Consider the following 22,359-nt stretch of genomic DNA (forward strand, 5'->3'; position numbering starts at 1 on the left):
CAGGCAAATTAGGAATTCACAGGCATATATCCATGGTCATGAGCTGAGGCTTCTCCATGTGGCACCTTCTATCCTCTGTTGAACACCCCTGTGTTCATCATCCCTGTGGTAGAAGCTGGCAGACATCCAGCTGGCCTGTTTTTTTCAAGAAGCCTCCTTGGAGCACCACCCATTTCTTGGCTCTAACACCTGGAGGCTTCTTGGCCTCAGTTGCTGATGCCCATTTTCCAGCTCCATCTCAGGACTGGGTTATCAACCCTGCCCTCTACATGCCGGGCACCCAGGGATGCCTCTGTGGTCCCTGCAGAGTGACCTCAGCTCAGTTGACCACAGACAGCACACAGCAGCCTGTATACTGCATGTCCTAAATGAGTTGCACAACCACCCCTATGAACAGGTGTCTTCAGTACCCTATTTCTGCAGGTGCTGAAACAGAAATCCAAGTGGACAACGTATGGTGCAGGACTACTGTATGCCATGTTTTACGTGCAATTAGCTCGTAGCAGGTAGAATTTTCATCATTGCTGCTTCTATTGCTATAATACATGCAAATACCTGAGAAACACAGCATTGACAATAAATCCTGTCCACACGCAATAGCTCTGATCCCCCTCAAAACTCCTCAAGATTTCTAAACATCTCAGCTATTAACATTTTCTGTCCGATGATTCGCTGTGGTCACAGCGTGGTCCACCTGTGCGTGGTAGGATGCTTAGCACATCCCTGGCCTCTTTTCACTAGATGCCAGTGCCCCCCCCCCTCAATACAATCATCTCCAGAAATTGTCACATGTTCTTTAGGAGTGGGAGTAGGCAAGTGGCTGCTTTAGAATAATCACAGTAATAGTTTCTTGAGAATCTTTTTGAGGATATTTTTATGCACATGCACGTACCTTTAAAGAAAAGATGGGTTGATATACAGGTTTCTTCCACTACTTACTTTTTAACTTAATATGCCTTGAATCTCATTTGTTAAGGGCACACAGAATCCTTAGGGCTCCTTTGAATGACTGAGTGGTATTTCTTTGCAGGCACTGCTGCAAGTGATATAACAGTTCCTTAACAATGAGTATTTGAGTTGTTTCTTGTGCTTAAGCCATTAGAAATACTGCTTATAAGCACACTCCAACACACGCATCTTGATCAATATAGACAGAACACTTACTCATGAGGGAGTCTGGGGTAAACCTTTAAAAGTCAAATTGCTTGGCCAGAGTATACACTAATTTTGATCTGCCACCTTGTAATCTAAAATAGTTTGCACCAAATTAGTACACTGCAACTCATATTTTGATTAAAAAACCAAATACGAAGTGAATTCTGCATTTCACACTATGTTTAGTTACTTGCACGTGCTATCTTATTTAATTCTTACTACAAGTCTGATCGCCAGGAATTATTGCCTTTTACAAATGAAAGAATTGGGGTTTAGAGAAATTAAGAATCTTTCCTAAGCTTGCCAGTATCAGCACTCAAACCTCAGCCCAGAGCAGTCTCCGACTAAAACTGTTCTCTTAACCAGTAGTACATTTAGTGTTCTTAACAATGCTTTTAGGGAGGCTCCCTTATTCCCATTCCCTAATGGGATTACTGAGGCCCAGAACAATTAAAGTGACTTGACCAGCACCATACAACTGAATCGGGAATCTAAACCTGACTCCAGAACCTCTGCTCTTCCATAAAGCTGCCAATGTCATCCTTCTTGAAAAGCTTCCTGGGGTTGCTCTAGCCGCCCTCATCTGCCCTCCAGTAGCAGTTCCCTAGGAATATAAGGGGAAGGCGTGTGGTGACAGACACTGCAGGTACCTCTCACTGGCTGCACATCTCCCAGGTCAGGTATCACACTTTGCATGGAACATCTCATTTTACGTCTGGCAAAAAGCCTATAAGACAGGAAGTATCGTCCTTATTTTACAGGTGAGAAGACTGAGGCCCAGAAATATTCAGCGATGTTCAAAGTCTTTGGGGCCAGTGCATGGCAGAGCTGGTCTTTGAACTTGAGTCTGTTTCGATCCAAGGCCTGTCCTCATCCGTCCCCTCCCTGACCTAACCATGTGACTCATGGAAGAGTTTTCAGTATTTTTGTTTGTTTTTGGGAAAAACAGATTTTGTCATAACAACACAGGTGACCTTCATGTTTTAACAACAAGCTTGATGCCTGGGGCACAATTTTTACAAGCCTAACTGGCTCTTCCTTGTCTGTTTCTTGAGAGGAGAAAGTCCCTAGACCAGAGTACTCACCTTGACTTGTGCGTGCACACACGCACGTGTGCACACACACATACACACACACACACACACACACACGGAAAGGGAAGGAGAGGGGGAGAGTGAGGGGGGAGAAAGAGAGAGAGAAACAGAGAGAGATTTGTTTGTACTGCTTTCCTTTAAAATGGAGGCAGAAAAAACAGAGAGAGGCCTGGCTGAGGCTTGCAGCTAGAATTTAACAACAAACTGAAACCTCACCAAAGTTGCTTGTGCTGATTTGCTTTGGATGTTAAAAATCCTAATCCTGCCAGGATGCTAATTGTTGAGGCTTTGTAGAGCTCAGAGGAGTTTCCCAGAATGCACAGCCAGAAAGGCAGGCACAGGCAAATGAGATGAGGTAGTGTGGACCTAATCCTTTTTGTTGTGCATTTGGGTTGCAGCAACCTGGAAAGATATAGATAGGTACATGTGAAAATACTTTGTTCACTAGATTGTGCAATGAGGAGGAGAAGGAGACTATGACTCAAAAGCTGGAGTCAAACTCAGCTTTGCCACCAGCTGTGTGACCCAAAGGAAGCTGATTATCTGAACCTCGGAGTCTCAGTCTGTAAAAACTGGTTGGACTACCCCATGTCATTACTTTATCCAAGTCTAACAGAGATGATCTTAACCTGTTCAACAGAATTTGGTTTCTGAGAAACACAGCCTAACAAGTGATAATGGTAATAAATGCTAAAAGTAGATAATTTTTATTAAGCATTTCATATAAGCCAAGCACTGAGCAAATTATTTTGCATGGCTTATGTCACTTATGTCTCATAATAAATGCAAGAGCAGGATAATTTTATTAACCTCACCCTACACATGAGGAAATTGAGGCTCAGAGAAGCCAAATGATTTGCTCAAGTTCGAGAGTTAAAAATAAAACAGACAAACAAAAAACCTGAAAGATCTAGCCAGCAAATTTGCCCATTTCCATGATCTCCTTAGGCAAAGAATAGTATCAGATGCTGCTGGTTGTAGCAGTGGACGCTGTCATGACCACTAGACGGGCAATCATTTTAGGGTCACCGGAGAGCCAAGCTCTGACCTCCTTTAACTGGGTACCTCTGGCTTAGGCTGCAAGGTAGACCTGTAACCCGATCCTCTTGGAGAGGCCCCAGCTTGCTGTTCACTGGGCTGGAAACCTGAGCTGCTCCGGAGAGGGCTGGAAGACAGCTTGGGGCCTGGGGATTGGTTCATGCTATCTCAGCTTTTACTCTAGCAGGCTAAGTGGCTTTTGGCCCTTGTTAATGGCGCCATCTCAGATCAGTGTCAGGGGAACCACTGGCCACTTGGGGGACCTTGAGAGTAGGAAAGGCAGGAGGAGGTGGAAGGTGACAAGCATGCCCTCCACCCCCTTGGTCGCCTAGGTGGACTAACCACTTGCTCCAGGGTGGTGCAGCAGAAATTTCAGGTAGGAAGTTTGACCAAGTTCAGGGTCCCTTTCCCTGGTCTATCCAGCAGGGGCGCAGTTGATCCTCAGAGGTACATGCCAGACAAAGAGTGCAACAGCAACTGTGTCTTGTGGTTGTTACCTCAAGTTAATGCAGTCACAGCTTAATCCTATAGTGGAACACCCCACCTCCACTCTTGGCCCCCACCCCCTGCCTTCACCACGCAGCAGGGAGCCCATGACCCAAGCCTGGGCAGTAGGCGCATCTATGCTGATGACTCCATTTGCCACCCCAACCCCAACCTCCTCTGCCAGGGCATCCTGCTCTCAGCCCAGGCTTCTTCCTTGGCTGCAGCCTGCACTGGGCTCTGGTGACACTGTTTCCTGTCCTTGCCCCTTTGGGGTAAGAGATTCCCTTGTAACTAGTGCCAGGTGCCACAACACCCTCCCTAAACTCACCCCAAGACTCCATGCGTGGATCTTGCACAAATTTATATTCAGAATCCCACCACCTGTTCTTTCTGTTTCTGTTTCCAACTGAGACTCTGCTTCATCCAGACTGCAATTCCGGATGCAGTTAGTCAAGTCACGGAAGCTTCATTATCCCCTCCCTCAACTGACAAGATGGGGACAGAACTGCTTCTCCAGGCTGTTGTGAGAGAGAAATCAGGTCATGGTGAACAGCAGCTAGTTTATACTTGAGTCACGGCGACCAATTACAACACAGGTTAGTTCTCCGCTATTGCTACCAAATCTTGCTACTATTAATATCTAGTGTTAGCAGAAATGAATATTTGTAGATTGAAAGGCCCTATGGTAGATTTTCTTCCTTTGACCTTTTGATTATTTTTCCTCTTGAAATAGCAGAATAAGACACCTAGTACCATGGTGACAGTCTCTATAGAAATCCATAGCTTGTTCTCAGCACACTCACGGATGCAGTGGGAGGCTGGCATAGATTTGGACCAATAGAGAAAAGGCATGCTTAGCCTTGTCCTGGTTACAAAGAACATTTTTTCCCCTTAGAAATGGACCTTCCTGTCCCCAATTTGGCATCACCTAGCACTTTCCTAATGTGGGTTAATTTTCCATCAGCTCCTAGAAAGAATGTATTTCCAGTCTCTCCTGGGACAGACAGGAGTTTCAAACCAGATAAAGCAAGCTTCAGTGGAGAATATTCAGAGCCTGCAGAAAGTTAGACTGTTCCAATTGCATCTCTGCCAAGGGGTGCAAATGTATTTGCTTGGAACAGGTAATCCTTTCAGATACTCTAATCCAGGGTTAGAAATAGACTTGGTAGCTACCAGAAATCCCTGTTGTTTTGATCCTTACTGTATGAAGCTTGCCCTAATAAAGCCTGAAAATATAGAGGCCTGGGAGTGAGGCACTTTGCTGACATCAGCCAAGGCCTCTGTCACTTTAAGAGAGTCCTTGAGGCAGGCGGTTGGAGAATCACAGAGATGAGGGCCAGATGGCCAGCAAACAGGATGGCAGTGAGTTAGGGAGAGGGCAGCCAGTGGGCCATCTGCTTTATCACCTTGCAGTAGGAGGCTTGTGACTGGTGGCTGCAGGTGGACTGCTTGGGGGAAGAGTGGCACCCTGACCTGGGGCCACTCATTGATCCAACTAGCCCAACTTCTGTCTGAAGTGGAACTCAGCTGTGCAGACCCAGTGGGCCAGACGAAGATGGGCTGTGGAGTCGGACAGGTCTCAGTTCACATCCTGGTTGTCTGCCCTCTGTCAGAGCTCCTGTTTCCTCATCCATAAACTGAAAAGAGAGGCTTGCAAACTTACTCATGAGGGGGAGGTAGATATGCAAGTTAAGGAGGCTATTGTACACAAGCCAGACATTTTAATCCTCTCCTCTGGGGAGCATATAATAATTTTTCAACTGAGATGGGTACAAGGAAAATATTTCCCTGAGAGTCATATGTCCTGGCAATCTAAAAATGGAGATTCTCAAATTCTGTTTAAACATCTCCTAAAAATGCAAGTGTATCACTCAGGACTCCTATCAGTTACATGTAAGAGAAAACCCAGATAACCGGCTTAAATAAGATAAGGATTCACTTTTCTTTCATATCAAAGAAGTCCTGACACAAGCAGTCAAAGACTGGCATGGTAGCTCCCCTGTCATCCCCACCAAGGAGCCAAACTCTTCCACCTTTGCATTCTGCTATTTTAAGAGCATGGCTTTCCATCATCAAGGTCATTGCATGGTCAAAAAAATGATGCTGTGATTCCGTCCTATGTGCCCACATTCCAGGCCCAGGAAGAATGAAAAGTGAGAGAGGCGGCATCTGTCAGATGAGTTAGCACTTTAGAAAATGTTTTCCAGAAGCTTCTCCCAAAGACTTCCACTTACTGTACATCTTATTGGGCATCTTCTACAGCAGAGAGACCGGGAAATTTAGTGGGCAGGTGGGCAGCTCCAGTAATGTGAAGGCTTTGTCAGAATAATAAAAGAATGTCAACTCTGCCATAGCCAACGTCCCAGTTCCAGGAATCTTCCCTTCCCTAAAAAAGTTCTAACTGGGCCAAGACTGGGAATATTTCTCCCCACAGTACAAGAACAAAAACATGACTCAGTTTTTCTGTCTTCTCTACAGCTGGTTGTAGCCCAGTGGTCCAGATGTTTCTGGAAGGGCCTTGATAAGGGTAATGTCAGAAACCTGCCGTAGACATCTGCCCTCAAAGGCAGAGCTGTGGTCAGAACCTGGTCTTGCCTCTGATTGGCTGAATATCTCTAGGCAAATTACTGAACTGTACCCCTCAGGGTGCGTTGATCTCCTTAAGGACCAATGAGATCCTCATTCAGCAAAGGCAATAGGTTTTTGCACAGTTTCCTGTCCCTTTGGAACTCACATAGCTCACCTACCACTTTAAAGCTAGTAAACCAAGCATCAGTTCACACCCATCTGATACAGATTTTGTAAATCAGAATCAGAGCCTCAGAGGGATCACAGGGAACAGTCTAAGGCACCCAGGATAACTTTTAAAATCTCAAATATTTTGCACTGTCTCACACCTGTCTGCCCTATTGGCTGTATCAGCTACCTGTTGCTTTTGTGACAAATTACCCCAAAACTTAGTGGCTTAGAAAATGACACAGCTTTACCATCTGGCAGTTTCTGTGGTTCAGGAATCTGGGTGTGGCACGGGTGGGTCCTCTGGCTCAGAGTCACAAGACTGTCACACACGATAGCAGTTGAAGCTGCTGCCAACTCAAGGTTCGGTGTGGGAAGATCAGTGGCCAGATTTACTCCTGTGGTTGTTGAAGGCTCCAACTCCCCCCTGGCTGTTGGCCCCAAGTTCCCTTAGTCACCTGCCACATGGGTGTCTCCACAGGGTAGCTCACACCATGGTGACTGGTTTTATCAGAACAAGGGAGAAGCCAAGAGAAGGAATGTAAGCAAAGAGGAAGACTTTACAAATTCATTTCAGAGTGGCGTCTATCACCACCTTATTGTGTTTATTAGATGTGAATTACTAGTCCGGTCTACACTCAAGGGAAGAGATTACACATGAACATCAATACCAGGAAATGGGAGCCTGGTAGGGGCATTTTAGAAGCAGGAATTGATGTCCTGCTTCATTTATCTGTCCTCACTCTCAGGTTCCTGGCATAGAGCCTCTTGTATTCCATGAACACGTCTAGCTCCCTTCTTATCCCAGGACCTTTGTATAGGCAGATCTGTCTTCCTAGTGGCTCTTCCTTTCCTCCTTCGTAGTTGTGCTTATTTTCAGATTTCATTTCCAGCCTCATTTTTGTAAAGAAGTCTTTCCCGGACAGTTCTCTGATGAAACACAGGAAGAAACCATCCCCAAACCACAGCACGGCCCTGGGTGACTCCAAGGTGTTGCCTTCAAGCAGGATCCTGGACCTTGATTCTTTCTTCATGCACTGAAAGGCTCACCACGCTGAGAACTTCTAGAGGAACAGTAATCCTCCAAAAGGAAAACTTTAGATTTAGTTCATGGGTTTGTGTTCCAGGAGTCAAAAGAGAAGAGCTGATCCTTGTTTTAGGGGAGATCCCAGCTCAGGGTGTATGTTTCTCTAGTCAGGTTGTCTTTCTCATCTGCATTCATTTATTCGCTGGTAGGATGTGTGATTGTCAGGACATAAAGTCAGATGTGAGATAAGTGTACGTTTCTCTATAGTCCCATCCTGAGTTTGACTTCTGATTTGAGTCTCCCTTTGGCCTGGGAAGGGAGCAGCTCGATCTCTGTCAACCTGCTCCTCCTGTTTTTCAGAGATATCATCTATGCTTGTACAAAGGTGGTGAGAGGATGGATGCTTGGTCTTTGATGTCACATAGTATTTGTCATTTTGAGTCACTGGTCAGTGATTCTGCTCCCTGGCTCTTCCACAACCTATCTCAGGTCTGATGACTATTACTTCTGTGACTTTCTGGGGCTCGCAGGAATCCTTCGGTTACACCTGTGCCTCACAGGACCCTCCTATGGGGATCTCAAGTGCCCACTTCTGCTCTTCTGGTGTTTCCTGTGTCCCTGAGGGCCCCTCTTCCCTTTTGCTATGAAATCCTAGTTTGTGACTCTGGAATATTTGCCTTTGTCCCTACACCTGGCCCCCAGAGCAGAGCATATGAGTCTCTTTCCCAAGGACGCTGACACCTTCAGCCTATCCCTAGAATTCCCTTATCACAGCAATTTGGGGAACATTTTGCTGGTCTTCAGGAAAAAAATTTTGCTTATGGCATCTTCTTGTAGAATGCTTAACCTAACCATGAATTCTTTCCAACCTCCTGAAAACTTCATCTGGAAAGCTCAGAAGGTGAAAAGTTCAATTTTCTCCTCTTTTCTGCTGTGATACAGAATAGCCTCATGGCCATAAAGTAAGAAAGGCCAAGCAGGAAAAGCTAATGGGGGAAGAACCCCATTTGCCTCTCAGATTCATTCCATGTGTATTTGTTAGGATTTGCCATGGGTCAGTCCCTCTTCAAGGTGCTAAGGATAACAAAATTAAGACTCAGTTACAGCCCTGAAGAATTGCAACCTTATGGGATAGGGGAGGATGGGCTTATGTAACTGATCCCCCTAGAACAGTGTCATCAGAGATGCTTAGGGTGTGGGAACCTTGAGGATGCATCCCCATTGGAGGCAAGAGCTAAGCTGGAAGGTAGGCTAGATCTGGAAATAAAAGCAAAGAGTAGTTCAGCAGAGAGTGAAGCCTGTCCCAAGGCACAGAGCTATGATGACTGGCCGCTGAGCAGCTGCCAGCCTGTTGTGGAGGAGAACACAGGTTCCATCTGCAGGCATGGCTGCAGATCAAGTTGGAGAAGTGGCAGGAATCAGGTAACGAAAGGTCTTGGGTGTCAGGCTGAGGCATTTGGAGTTTTATCTTCAGGAAATGTAGACTCATGGGAGGATTTTTAGGCATGCAGTGATATGACTAGCTTTGTGCTTTAGAAGGTTCTCCTGGGCCATGGTGGAGGACGGGCTAGAGAGAGGGTTCCTGGAGCAGAGTCAGCTACAGCAAAGAAGAGGGTGGAGCACTTGGCGTCAGAGGGGTTGTGGGGTTGAAGAATTGCAGCCTAAGAGGACTCTGAGACTACTAATGGTGTCAGTTAGCAGATTGGCAGGAGGAGATCCTAACAGAAAGAGGCTGGAGAAGAAGAAACTGTCCAGTGCGGAGTCCAATTTGGTGTCAGGAACCTGTGGATAAGGAAACTTAGTTTTGCAGTTCTGAACATTAGCAGAAAGTTCTGGAGTATGAAAGCCCACCTAAGAAGGGTGTAAAGAGGGCAGCTCCAAATTCAAGTACTTTGCAATAGTTGCTATAATGGTGGTCAACTAGGAAAATGCAGTTCACAGCAGCTCAAATACACGCAAGCATTAAGACCCTCAGAAGAGTCCCACAGCTCTGCTGTTTCAAGGACCTGGATTCTTTTTTCTTTCTGTCCTTCTCTCCTTATCTATGGGCTTTTGTTCTCTTGCTAACAAGATGGATCTTGCATCTGAAATTTCAAAATATAAATGAAATATACCAATATTTCAGCGAAATGAGACATTGCATTTTTCCTGGATCCATCAGTGTATTAGCAGTGGCACCTGACATATAAAGCGCGCAGTGTCTGGCAGTCTTTTAAGAGATTGCAAAACATTTAGAAGGCAACAGGGAGATGTGGAAAGAGACTTTGGGGCCACACAGGCTCTCACGTTAATCTCAGGCTCTCTGTGAATGTTGAGCGGTTTGTTTCCTTTCCTGATACGCCCTTGGCCCATATGGAGCTACTCCAGGAAACACAGTTTGCAAAATAGGAAGCAAGAGGTGATACAAGAAAAAAACCCCTTCTAGAAGTTACCTGTGTCACCTTTGGGTTTGAGCTGTCAGCTGCAGCTGCTTCACTCCCACAGCCTCTGTTGTGTACCTCGAACTGGCAGAGCTGTGAGTCAGTGCCCCCCCTGTGCCTGGTGTGCTCATGCGTCACTGTCGCCTGCCCCAGCCCCTGCCCTACCAGGTGGCTGTGATCTTTGGACATCTTTGTTTTCCTTTATGGGAAAGGATGATGCCCTGCTTCTGCGTTCTGCCTGCCTGGAACAGAGGCAAAAGGCTCTCCCTGCAAACTCCCTGTTTTCAGGGAAATGAGATGGGAGCTGGGAGGAGGGGGTGGCGTTTAAGCTCCTCTGAGGTGTGCAGAAACCAGAATGAGGCAGTGTAAGAACCTTTCAGGATCTGCAAGCCGCTCAGCTGAGCACACACAGACTCTGCCAGATGCAGTTGTTATGCAAAGCAGCTTAATTGGCCCACAGGTTGGTTGAGTTTCAAACCCACAAATTATACCAATGCAAGAGAAAGAAAAACAGATTTGACAGATTCTGGATGGGGCCCTGTAGTTTATACAAATGGAAAAGGAAAAACATGCAGGGGCAGAATGAGCCTCAACTGGAAAAGATGAGCATACACACATATATGCATACATATGTAACACTCATTAATGCGTAATAGAAGTATAATGGACACGCTTTCATATGTAATATATTGCATTTACATTATATTATGTGTATTCTATGTATTAGCTGAGGGAAAGCAGGAAGAAATGCAAGCATGAGGGTAGTTTGGGATTGTGAGCTGCTTAAAATGCAGCCCCAGTGAAAGCTCCATAAAGACTGAGACTGAGAAGTGGATTGAGGATCATACAGGTTGTTCATTCTCAAGAGTTAGTCTATACCCAGGAGAGGCAGAGTCTGCGGTAGAAGTCATCTGCTGAATTGTGTCACTCAGGGAAAATATTTATTCATCTGGTCATTCACAGAGGTTACAAGGGTGATGCTTTGAGTATGGGTTTAGCAACCAGAGATCATAGTTTGAATTGCTATCCCAAGAAGCTAGTGACTTTGGGAGACTTATTTAACATATTTGGATCTCATTTTTCTCATCTACAAATAAGTATCTATTTTATGGCATGGAGAAGATGAACTTAAGTAATAGCTATGCCTAGCATAGAACTGCGACCGTGATTGTATTTATGCTTTTGTGGATTATTCTACTCAGTAAAGTTTAACTGGACATGTCTTACTTTTTACTCGTTGCTGAGACAAAATAACTGATGCCCAAGGAAAGGAAGGGGAAGGAAAGGTCTATTTCTTACAGTTTTTGGAGGTTTCAGTCCATACTCAGTTGGCTTCCAGGCAAGGTGCCATGGCAAGGCCACAATTCACGGTGGCCACAAACAGCAAGGTAGAAACCTGCAAGAGAGAGAGAGACACACCTTCTTCCTGCCATTACATCATACGCTGGCTCCACCCCTAGGTGGGTGTAGCACTGACACCATCAATCTAATTGTTAGACAATGAACTGATCACAAATGCACAATGCAAGTGCATGAGGCCTGGAGGCCAGCAACATAAACCATGACAGGGCACATACTGTGTACTGGTCCCTATCTTGTACCCTGAGGCTGTAGACTTGGTTCATGTATTTCAAAAATATCTGCTGAGCACATATGAGCTTGAGAGGCATTGTGTTGGGCTTCCAGTCTGGCAAGAACAACAGACACCAAAATAACTGAAACAAGTAACTAGCATGAAAATCTCCTCCCAGAATGCCAGAACCTCAAGGTCTGCAGTCCAGCAGTCTTGAAAAGGGACTAGCAGAGCCTCTGTAGGTAAGAAAATGCAAGCTCAGAATGCTACAAAGATGTACCCGGCCGGCATCAGTGGTCAGTGAGAGGCAGCACCAATGGAGAGCAGAGGCCAGCCTGACTCCAAAGCTTTCCCAACAAGCACCTCTGCTGGCTGTGTTTTCCACCTGTTGAGTTGAGACATTGGGCTGGGCAGGGTCAAGAAAACATATGTCTGCACAGGGAGGGGAGGAAGTTGAGTATGCCTGTTTGTGTGTCAGTGTGTCTGTATGAAGATCTGTATCTTCCATGTATGTATTTCTGTGTTTATACCCCTTCCCGTGCCTCTGCTTGACTGTGTGTGTGTGTCTGAGGATCTGCCTATGTCAATACAGTTGTGTCTTTATATTTCCATGTGTGTGTGTTTCTGTGAACCTGCATATGTATTGTCACTGTGTATATTTTTGGTATATGCCTCCTGTGTGTTTATCAGATTGTGTGTCTCTGTGTATCTGTGTATGTGCCTATACATCAGTGAGTGTCCCTGTGTGTGCTTCTATGGCACAGCGTGGTCTGCTCCCTCTTCAGCTACCAGCTGTCACCTTGGAGCTCATCTACCGTGCCCTTCAGGGTCAGGGAAACTGACAACGTCAATGGCTTAGCCTTATCTCCAAGCTTGCTACTCTGTCGGGGGAAATGAAATTGGCCTGGCACGGCCTGCTCCTGGTGATGTCATTTGGCTGTGATTGGCATGGTCTGCCCTCCGAGGTATTTGTCTTTTGATTGTTTGATGAATACCTCCAATATAGACATTAAGTGAACATGAGTTTTGGGTTGTCCCTTTTCTTTTTTTAAGAGTCATACCAGGGTGAAACATTAGCTGTCCATCTTTGTTGTGAACTTGGGAACCAAGGTAAAGGAGAAAGAGCTTTGTCTCAATGATGGTGAAACCTTGGCTCAGGCCTCCCATTTGTCCCTTTGAAAGTTGTGTGGCCTTGGGGAAGACCCTGTACATCTCTGAGCCATCATATGTTACCTTGTAAGATAATTCCTTGGAAGGAAAGATGCAATAATAGATTATTAAAATGTTCTCAGGAATCCATAAGCTTTCAACTATGTGATGCTGAGGCAGGGAGAGAACCTTAGGCTCAGAGGGCAGACGGCAATTATCTAGGTCCTGACTCTTTCCCCAAAATACAGTCCTGAGTAAGCTACTGGATCTTCCTGAGCCTTTGGTTGCTCTTCTGATAAACAGAATAGCAGGTGAGTGTGATAGTCCCCAGACTGGGAGCTGTCACTCTTTTAAACAGTGCAGCAGGGGTGATGGTAGTATCAGTTTCTGCCCTCTTTTGAACTTTCAGTGAACATAAGCAAATTAAGCCTCTGGCAGCACAGGGCTAAAGGGACGGACAGCATGATTGAAGTGATTTACTATCACTGGTCTTTACTATTTCAAGATGCATATATCAGCAGAGTGTTCTTGGCATTGCCAATAGTTGGCAAGCATCTGCACTCCATCTAGAACTTAGGGGCTGTTCTCTTCATGGACAGAAGCTGAGTATAAGGTGTCCTTCCACCCAGAGTGGTCCAGGCTGACTTCCCCGGTTCCCATGCCAGCCCCACCAATCGCACCCTTTCTATGTTATCTCCTCGCCTCCAGGGTGGCCTTGTGTCCCCTTTGTCTCTGAAGACGCTGTTCCCTTTGCCTGGAACACACATGGACAACACTCACTGCTTAGACAATCTGGTCTTGGCCCAAGGTCCCTCTGCCTCAGCCAAAGCAGATGTCTGTGCTCTGTGTCCCAGGGCAGCCTGGATTCACCCCGTCCTGCATGCGGTGCTGGGTATTCAAATCATCTGCTTCTCCTCAGAGTTCCCTTGCATAGATGCCTTCCCAGAGGGCAGAGATGGGGCTCCCAGGAGTCCTGACTGGATGCTCACAGAGTAAACACACAGAGACCCATGATCTCATATTTTTTCTCCCACACTGTGGGTGCCAGTGCCTTCACCTGCAAATACATTCTTCTTACATAAATCCAACCATTTTGCTCAATAACAGATTTCAGAGATTCCGCTCTTTTCTTCCTGTTGAACTGGGTTTTGAAGCAGATGTCTTGTCTTTCCTGTATCTGCTTGTTTCTAATGACAGTGTCATGCAGATCAAGGACAAAATCTTCCCAAGTGTTTGAGCAGCTCCAGCCTGCGTTCAGAGATAACCTGAGAGTTTGATCCAGAAACTGTGGCACCAATAGAGACCTATAGCATCAGGAAGGACTAGTTGGATTCCAAGCCTTAGTTCTGACACTTACTAGCCATATGGATGCACTTTGTGACTCAGTGTCCTTATCTGTAAAATGGGGATACAAAATGTTACATGTTGTCTTTCTGGATTTTGTTGTTGTTGGGATTAAATGAAATCAGTTGCTCTTATTTAATGGAGCAACCATTGTGTTGCATTTGTAACCAGTGGTAATATCCAACAAGGGCCTCCACTTTGATGATAAATAACTGAGGATGAGCATCTGGTTGAAATACTGTATTAGTCCATTTTTCATTATTATAACAAAATACCTGAAGGTAGGTACTTTAAATAAAAGTTTATTTAACTCACCAGACGGGAGATTCAAGAGCATGGCGCCACCATCAGCTCAGCATTGGTGAGGTCTTAGTGATAGATGACACCACAGTGGCAGGAGGGTACCTGGCAGTAACAGATCACATCATAAGACAGAAAGGCAGAACAGGAGGAGGAGTTTTTTGCAGTAACTCTCTCTTGCAGGAAGAGTCTCATGATAAAAACTTTTGTCACTTCTAGAAGCACCCTTCCAATGATTGAAGGACTTCCCATCTTCTAATGTCCTGATACTTCCCAACATTAAACTGGGGACCAAGTTCCCAAAACAGGAACCTTTGGGGGACAAACTCAAACCATGTCCAAACCATCACAAATTTCTGTTCTTGTCCTGCAGAGCAGAACTCCTAGAATTAGACATTAGCGTTCATTACTCTGCAATTTCAGACAAGTCTTTTCGTGACTGTGGGTGTGCTCCAAGGATGGCCCACTGGTACCTGATACAGGTGTGAGGCCCAGGAGATTCTCACCTTTCTTCCTCCAGGTACATCCAGTTGGCAGCCTGTTTGACCCTCTTTTCACCTCATGATGCGGCACAGTGGTCTGTGGAGGTCCGCCAGGTCACCCTGCCCCAGACCCACGTATGTCTGTGCTCACTTAGAAGCAGTGCAGGCTGTATGGTGGTGACATCCTTAAATTGGCTTCCAGTTTCATTAGTGAGTCTGACCCAGGCTGTGTGTCTTCATGAAAGCAGCAGCTGATAACAGACTCTTACAGTTTGTTATCAGTGGCCCTGAGCCCTGTTGGGCTCAGATAGATGAGCTGCGATAGGCATAGAGGGGCTAAGATATGAGATAATGTCTCCGCTGAGGCCCGCATGATTCCAGAGGAAAATTCCTTCCCAGAATTAACTACAAAGCAGATTACTCATTAACCGTAACCTAAATCTGTCTGTTCTGTCCCTTCCACAAGAATGCTTCCTTTCCTCTGTTACAAGCCCTGCCAACCTCGCCCCTTGTCTACCACATCCAGTTGCAATCCCCTCACCATTTTTCTCAAATAATAAATACCAAACTTCTGGGGGACTCCTGGCCTTCTGCTCCCTGAGAAGTACTGGTCATCCCAGATCCTTGCCTGTGCCTCTGTTTTGTGTCTTGGTCTTTCTTCCCGCCATTTGCCATTAATCTGAGCAGGAGATTGAGAACTCACTGCAGGGTTTTCTGAATAACTAGCATCATGGAAATGTCTCTAGTAGGAGGTCAGCAAACTATAGTCCTCAGGCCAAATCTAGCCTACCACATATTTTGTTAAATAAAGTCCTAGCCCAACACAGTTTATTTGTATGCTGTCTATGGCTGCTTTAGTAATATACTGGTAGAGTTGAGTAGTTGTAACAGTCTTTAAGGCATAAAATATCTTCTCTAACCCTTTAAAGAAAAGTTTGCCAGCCTTTGGTGCTATATAAAAGGGTTAAAGATGGATTCTGTTGGGTTAACCCGGAAAGTGGAGTTCCATCCCTTCCTCTGTGCTCTCCTTCAGTCCTGACATGGATTAAAAACCAGAAGACTTTCTCCCGCTGTGTCTCAGACATATAATCTTCCAACACCACTGCCCCGTTTCCATGCCTGCAAGTGTCCTTGGGTGAACTGGACTAAGATAACCATGTTAGGGGGATAAAGCTCCATGATACATGTCACTGGGCAGCCAGAGGACCTCTGTGCTGGCAAATCACATGGACCAAACCCTGTGGACCACACCTAATCAATCAGTGATAGCCACGGCAACATTGTCTGTTGATTATATTTTCTCTTATTGTTTCCTGTCTAGCCAGCTCGCCACAAAACAGAGTGATCAAACAGGCCATGTCCCTTTCTTTCTCAAACACCTCGATGGCTCTCTACTACCTTCAGGATAAAGCCTATGCTCCTGCATGTGACGTTCAAGGCCTCTTGCGGTCTTACCTTTGCCAGCCTCCCAGCTGCGTGCCTCCTGCTCAGCCTGCACAACTGCTGAGCATTCCCATACCACGCGGGGTTCTTCAGACCAAGACGTCCATGTTTGTTCATTCTTCGGGAAATGACACTTGTTCATCCTTCATGAAGTACTTTGCTCTTCTCCTCCATCTGCCAAATCCTGGCCATCCTTCAGTCCCAGCATGAGCAGCTCCCCTCTGTGGCATTTTCCCTTATTTTGCAGGTGAGATGTGCGCATGCCTGCTGTGGATCACTGTCGTCCTCATGAACCTTGGCTCCTAGACCATGAACGATCACAAAGGCAGTGCAGTGGATCTTGGGCACCTTTTAAAGGTCACTTGGTAGTGCGCTGCTCCTTATCAGGTGTAGTTAGAGCACAGGACAAAGAGCACAGGCCTGGAATTCAAGTCTGGCTCTATTGTTGATCAGTCATGACCCTGGGCAAGTGACTTAATCTCTCTGTTCCTCAGTTTCCCAATTTTTTAAAACAATGGTAATGATAACACTGTCCTCATAGCATGTCATGAGAATTAAATTAATTAATGTGTTTTGAGTCTCCAAAAATGACAAAAATCTGAAAGCTCCACAATTCTTGGGTATAATGAAATAAATAGAAAATTCTATAGTATAGTACCAGTTTTCATCCACAAAATTATATAAGTATTCTGTAATATTGGTTTCAGGCTCTGTATATAAGATGAATCAGTGAATTTACTGCTTAGACTTGAGTCGCAACCCCAAGATGTCTCGATATTTGTATATGAAAATATTCCAAAATCTGAAAAGCCTGGAACAATTAAGCATTTCAGAACACATTTAATCTGAACAGATTTTGCATTCAAATATAAATATATAATTTATAGCATACATCTCTGTACGTATTGTATATGTGTATGTATAATACCTTAGAGCAGTACCTATCCACATAGACAATATTATAAACATGCTAGCTGGTGTGTATGTACACACACATGCATATGCATTTGTGCATGTGTACATGTGAGTGTAAGTGTGTGCCTGTAATTTATGAGAAGCACTGTCTAAAAGCTTCCAGGCTGATGGAAATTCATTGTGACATTTATTAAAGTGATTATTTGAATATATTATGATTTTGTTTTTCACTCTTTCATAGACAGGGACCTCCTGGTGGGCAGGGAATGTGACTTGCTGACTTCTGTGTTCTAAGCACCCAGCAGCACCCTTTATAGGTCTTTTTGAATAAATGACAAGATGAGTGCCATATCCTGAAGCTGAGCCACCGCAAGGTCCCTTTTCTGCAGGCTCAGGTCCTGCATCCTTCATTCCCCTCCTCCACCTCCTGCTTCTCTAAGCTTATATGAGATTTGGGGGACTTTCTGAGGAAATCCGGTCTTCACAGGGAATACGCGATCACATCTCACTGTCAGCGGAAGGGAGGTAAGCACGAGGAACCCTCAAGCGAGAAATGGAGTCTTCAAACTGACTCTGAGGAAAATGGAAACTCCAGCTGACCTAAGAGATTTCTATAATGAGAGAAAACCAATTTAAATGCAAATTACTCCTGGCATGGTTAGGGCAAGGCTTCTTGCCGCAGAGAAAGTCTGGGAAAACAAACACTGGCTTCATCATGAAGCCACCTCACCATCGGACAGGACAGCTATTTTATCCACTCAGGATCACAGTCTAAACTAGTGACAAAGAATCACATGCATTGCTGGCAGCATCCCCTGGTGCCGCAAGGTGCTGACTGGGAAGTGGGTGTCCCTGCGGCCACTACCACTTACCACACCCAAGCAGGTCAGGCGCCAGGCAGGCCTGCAGAGAACAGAAGGTGGGCACACCCAGGAGCTGACCTTGATGGTTGCAGCTGAGGGCATGCCCTGAAGTCCATTCTGGATGCAAAGAGAACTAACATTTCATTAACTACACACCAAGCCAGAGTAATAACTATGTGTGATAGTAACTCACAAATTCCCACAGAAACCCTGTGATGTAGAACCTACTATTTCTCCACTTTTACAGATAAGGCTGCAGGAGGGTAAGAAATTTGCCCATGACTGCTGAGATTCACCCAGGAGAAAATAGTGCCAAGTAAGTGGCACTGTTCTCCCCCAAAAGGCTGGGAATAAAGGTTCTGCAGAAGGCATGGGATTGCTGTGTCCAGCCCTGGGTTCTGTCAGTGTGCTGATGCACACCCAGAGGTACCTTCTGCAGAGCAGGTGCCCAAGGTCAGGATGTTGTGGGACAATGTCTTCCACCAGTCTTGATCGAGTCAGCAAAATGCAATATTCCTCAAGGTATCAAGACCTGTGGGTTGCTGTGCCACTAACTGGCTGTGTAAACTTGGGGATCAGTTTCTGTCTCTGAGCCTCATTTCCTTATATAAGACGAGGAGCTCCAAATTAGTCATGACTCTGAGAATGTATTCTTCTGGGACTCCAGCTACCCTCAAGAACCACCACTGACCAAATGACAAAACACCTCCTTCCTTCCCTTGTCTCTACTCCACCCTACTCCGGCCCTCTCCTCTGTTGGCCCATATCTGTTGCAATGGGGCACTTTAATTTCCTCCTTTGGTTTCATAATTCAAGGACAGCACCATCTGCCACGTTAAATCCGCACACTCTGCTTGCCTCTTTCTTAAAATAAAGGATGGATAAAGGCTTCATCCGGTTTATTTCATGGATGGAGCAAGAGCTGGCAAAACCCAGTGGGAGCAGCTTTGGTCTCAAAAGCTGCATTAATCCCCTAATCTTCTGGTAGGACCCAGAAGCTCATTCTTTCATCTCTCTGCCTACCCCAGCCAAATCATGATGATGAGGAGGATGATGGATGTTTACTGAGGCTTTTCTTTGCTAGGCATTTTCCTAATTGTTTTGTGGGTTAATTTACTTACTCTCTCTTGCATCTCTGGGACAAAAAGGCTGACAGTAATGACCCCATTTTAAAGATGCAGAAACTGAGGCCCAGGAGGTTAAACAATGTATCAAGGCCACTTAGCCAGCAAATTACAGAGGCTGAGTTTAAACCAAGTGGGAAAATGAACATATATATGTATATATACACACAAAGATGGTCAAGAGAATCCAGAGAACCCAAGAGAACCCAGGCTTCACTGCTGAACTCCTGACTGTTAATCTTCTTGAGTTGAGGCCATATTCGCCTTTTAAACATTTATGTGACATGTGTGCCCTTCACTGTGTGCTGGTAGCTGCTATCCACAGAGGGAACCAGTTTTGAGGAAGGCCCTTGGGGACCCACTTCCATAGGATTGATCTAGCCTGGCAACAGGTACCAACCAAGCAACTGAACGGACATTGTCACTACAGGCGACAAGAAAGCACCATGAAGAAAAAACAACAGAGATGTGAGAGAAAGCCCAATAGAGTTAAGAAAGGGCCTGGCTACAGAGGCCATCAATCTCAGACGCTGGACTGTACGTGGTCTTATGCATTACAAGACATTCAGTAGCATGCAGCAAGATCCCAGGAACTGTCCCCTCCTCATTGTGATCATGAACCTTTTCAGCCATTGCCAGATGTTCCTCTGGGGGCCAACCATCAGCGGTGAGAAGAGCTGCAAGCAGAAGCAGCTGTGTGAGAGGAGAGCAAAGTATTGTGGGAAGTTTCTCAGAGAACCGAGAAGCAGCCAGAGGACTGATCTGGCTGACAGGCAGTGGGCCAGGGAAGATGGCACAGTTGTCACTGCCGTGTGCTCTTCAAAGCTCTCCTAAGAACCAGCAGTAATAATGGAATTTCTGCTCTGTGTCAGACACTTCACAAAGATGCATTGCACACTCCAAGGTGCTAGGTATCAGGGCAGGCTGACCAGACACACGTGTTCCTGAAAGCAGCGGTCAGCATGGGGCTGTCCATGGTGACAGAGTATCCCAGACAGAAGGCACGGAGAGTCACTTCAAGGAGAGTGACCAGGGGACCCGAGACCCTGGAGAAAGCAGTGGCAGAGCTGCTGTGTGAAGAGGTCAGAGGCAGCTGAAACCTTCGCCCCCCAGCATCCTTCCCTATTGTCAGCTACCTGCTGCCACTTCTGGGGCTCACACTTCGGTGAAGTTTCTCATGGCAGTGCTCCCGAGCCTCACGAAGGGGCTGGCATGAAAGCCAAGGTTGGCCATCAGATTCTTTCTTCCCGGAATTAGAAGATTGGGCAGAAAAACTCAAGGGCATTAAATGGTCATAGTCAATTTTTCTAATGGAAACGGAACAAAGCATGCTCTTTGTTCTGACATTAATTTTAGCCATCTCAACTCCCTAGGAAGCAGTTGTATGTGCGTTTCTCTCAAGGTCTAGGTTTTCAGCTTTTTGTTCTAATACCCTCTTTGCTACAGGGAATTTGCTCAGGGTCTTTGCCTTGAGCTACATCAACAGCATTTACTTGTTTATTTGCTTGCTTGCTTGTATGTTTGTTTATTATTTTGAGACAGGGTATCACAAAATTGCTCAGGTTGACCTCAAACTTGTGATTCTCCTGCCTCAGCCTCCCAGAGTGTTAGATTACAGGCACATGTCACCACACTCAACTTTTCTGAAGTCCTTTTAATGTACATCTACTTAATTCACCAGAGTGAGTTTTTGATGCTCAAAGTGCAATTAAAATAGAAACAATGCCACATGAACAGGGGGACAAGACTGTAGGTGTTTCTGATTCATTGCACTCACAAGTTTGTATTCAATAAGCTGTGTGTCTCTTTCTTTCTTGGTTGCAATCAAGGTTTCAACACCAGGACTGTGTCTTCCCATCTTCACATCCACAGTGCTGAGCTTATTGACTTTTCTTTCTTTGTGCTCACCATGGTTTGTAATTCTATTCATTCTGCAGTATCCATGGAGAATTGGTTCCAGAATCCTGGTAGATACCAAAGCCATAGAGGATCATGTCTGTTATACAAGATGGCTTAGTGTTTACATAGGACTTATGCACACCATCATGTACACGCGCTTAAATTGCCTCTGGGTTACTTATTATATCAAATACAATGTCAGGGCTGTGTAAATTGCTGTTATACTATATTATTGAGGAATAACTACAAGAAAAGAGTCTGCACACTTTCAGTACAAATGTAATTTTTTTCAAATATTTTCAGTTCAACGAATTGAGTCTAAAGACAAAGGAGCCACAGATACAAGGGGCCAACTGTGTACATTTCTTTGTGAGATCATTTGTTTAATGTCGTCCTTTTTCACCATGTAGAGGCCAATGAAGATAGAAAGCAGGTAGCTTACCCTAACCAGTGGGCTGGTCAATCAGCTCTGTATACCTTGACCTGGAGGATTTTTGGGGATATGGACTTCCAGGGTTAAAAGTGAGAAAGTCCCAGGCAAGTTAGGATAGTACCCTTCCAGTGTATGGCATACAGAAAACTTCAAGCACCATTGATGCTAGTCACTCAAGAAACATATGTTGACATGAGCTAAACTTAACTATAAAGGCAGCCAAGCATATTCATGCATTCCAAAATATTTCATCATGCCTACCGCATGCCAGGTAACCAACCCACTGGGAAGACACAGAGGATTGAAAGAGAAGAAATATTGGCAGCCATGGCTGCTCTAATGTTACAGATTGAATTCAGATTGCAGGGGTATTGAGAGATAGGCTCAGAAACCTGGGAATATGCACAGCTTCGCCAATTTAGAGGCACAAAGGAGACCCCAAGAGAGGGACACTTTTCGGGTGATGTATTGGCAGCTCGTCCCTGACTCCCTGACAAGGAAACATCTACAAAGAGAAGAAGCAGAAGGTATTGAGAGAGGGGATGGAACTTGAAATCAGCAAGTTATTTGATTGTTTCCTTCTAAATTCTGTGCTGGGTAGAGAAAAGGGGTTAGAAACATCCCTTTTCATCTCAGGCACAGCCATCTGCTCTGTTCAATGAGCAGAAAAATCCACCCCCGGGAAACGTGAATTTATTTGTGGGTATGTGATGAATCCCACATCTTTGCTTTGCATGGAGAGCCAGTGACCGAAACCATCTCACAGGGTCAATTTGATGAATTACAACCCTGTTTCACTAGTAGGTGAGAAACACATTTTTATGGAGCTGCTGGAACATTTTTATGTTCTCCAACTTACAAGTTCTTGTATTAAAACC

At 45.3% G+C, this 22,359-nt stretch overlaps 2 long non-coding RNA genes across 4 annotated transcripts; one reads left to right on the forward strand and one right to left on the reverse strand.

The window, feature by feature from the left end:
- Positions 1–2,366: 2,366 nt before the first annotated feature.
- Positions 2,367–17,377, forward strand: LOC134471615 (uncharacterized). Its single transcript, XR_010041106.1, has 2 exons — positions 2,367–4,369; positions 16,126–17,377. It is a non-coding gene; the product is annotated as an uncharacterized LOC134471615 (long non-coding RNA).
- Positions 7,077–15,222, reverse strand: LOC134471616 (uncharacterized). Of its 3 annotated transcripts, none has more exons than XR_010041109.1 (3): positions 14,829–15,222; positions 14,338–14,427; positions 7,077–11,352 (listed from the first exon to the last, which is right to left on the reverse strand). It is a non-coding gene; the product is annotated as an uncharacterized LOC134471616 (long non-coding RNA). The 3 variants fall into 3 exon arrangements; XR_010041108.1 differs by having other exon boundaries at positions 7,077–14,073; XR_010041107.1 differs by having other exon boundaries at positions 7,077–14,427.
- Positions 17,378–22,359: the final 4,982 nt, after the last annotated feature.

The sequence above is a fragment of the Cavia porcellus genome, unplaced genomic scaffold (genome assembly GCF_034190915.1).
Source record: "Cavia porcellus strain 051 isolate PalLab524CR breed Dunkin Hartley unplaced genomic scaffold, mCavPor4.1 scaffold_19, whole genome shotgun sequence".
Lineage (NCBI taxonomy): Eukaryota > Metazoa > Chordata > Mammalia > Rodentia > Caviidae > Cavia > Cavia porcellus.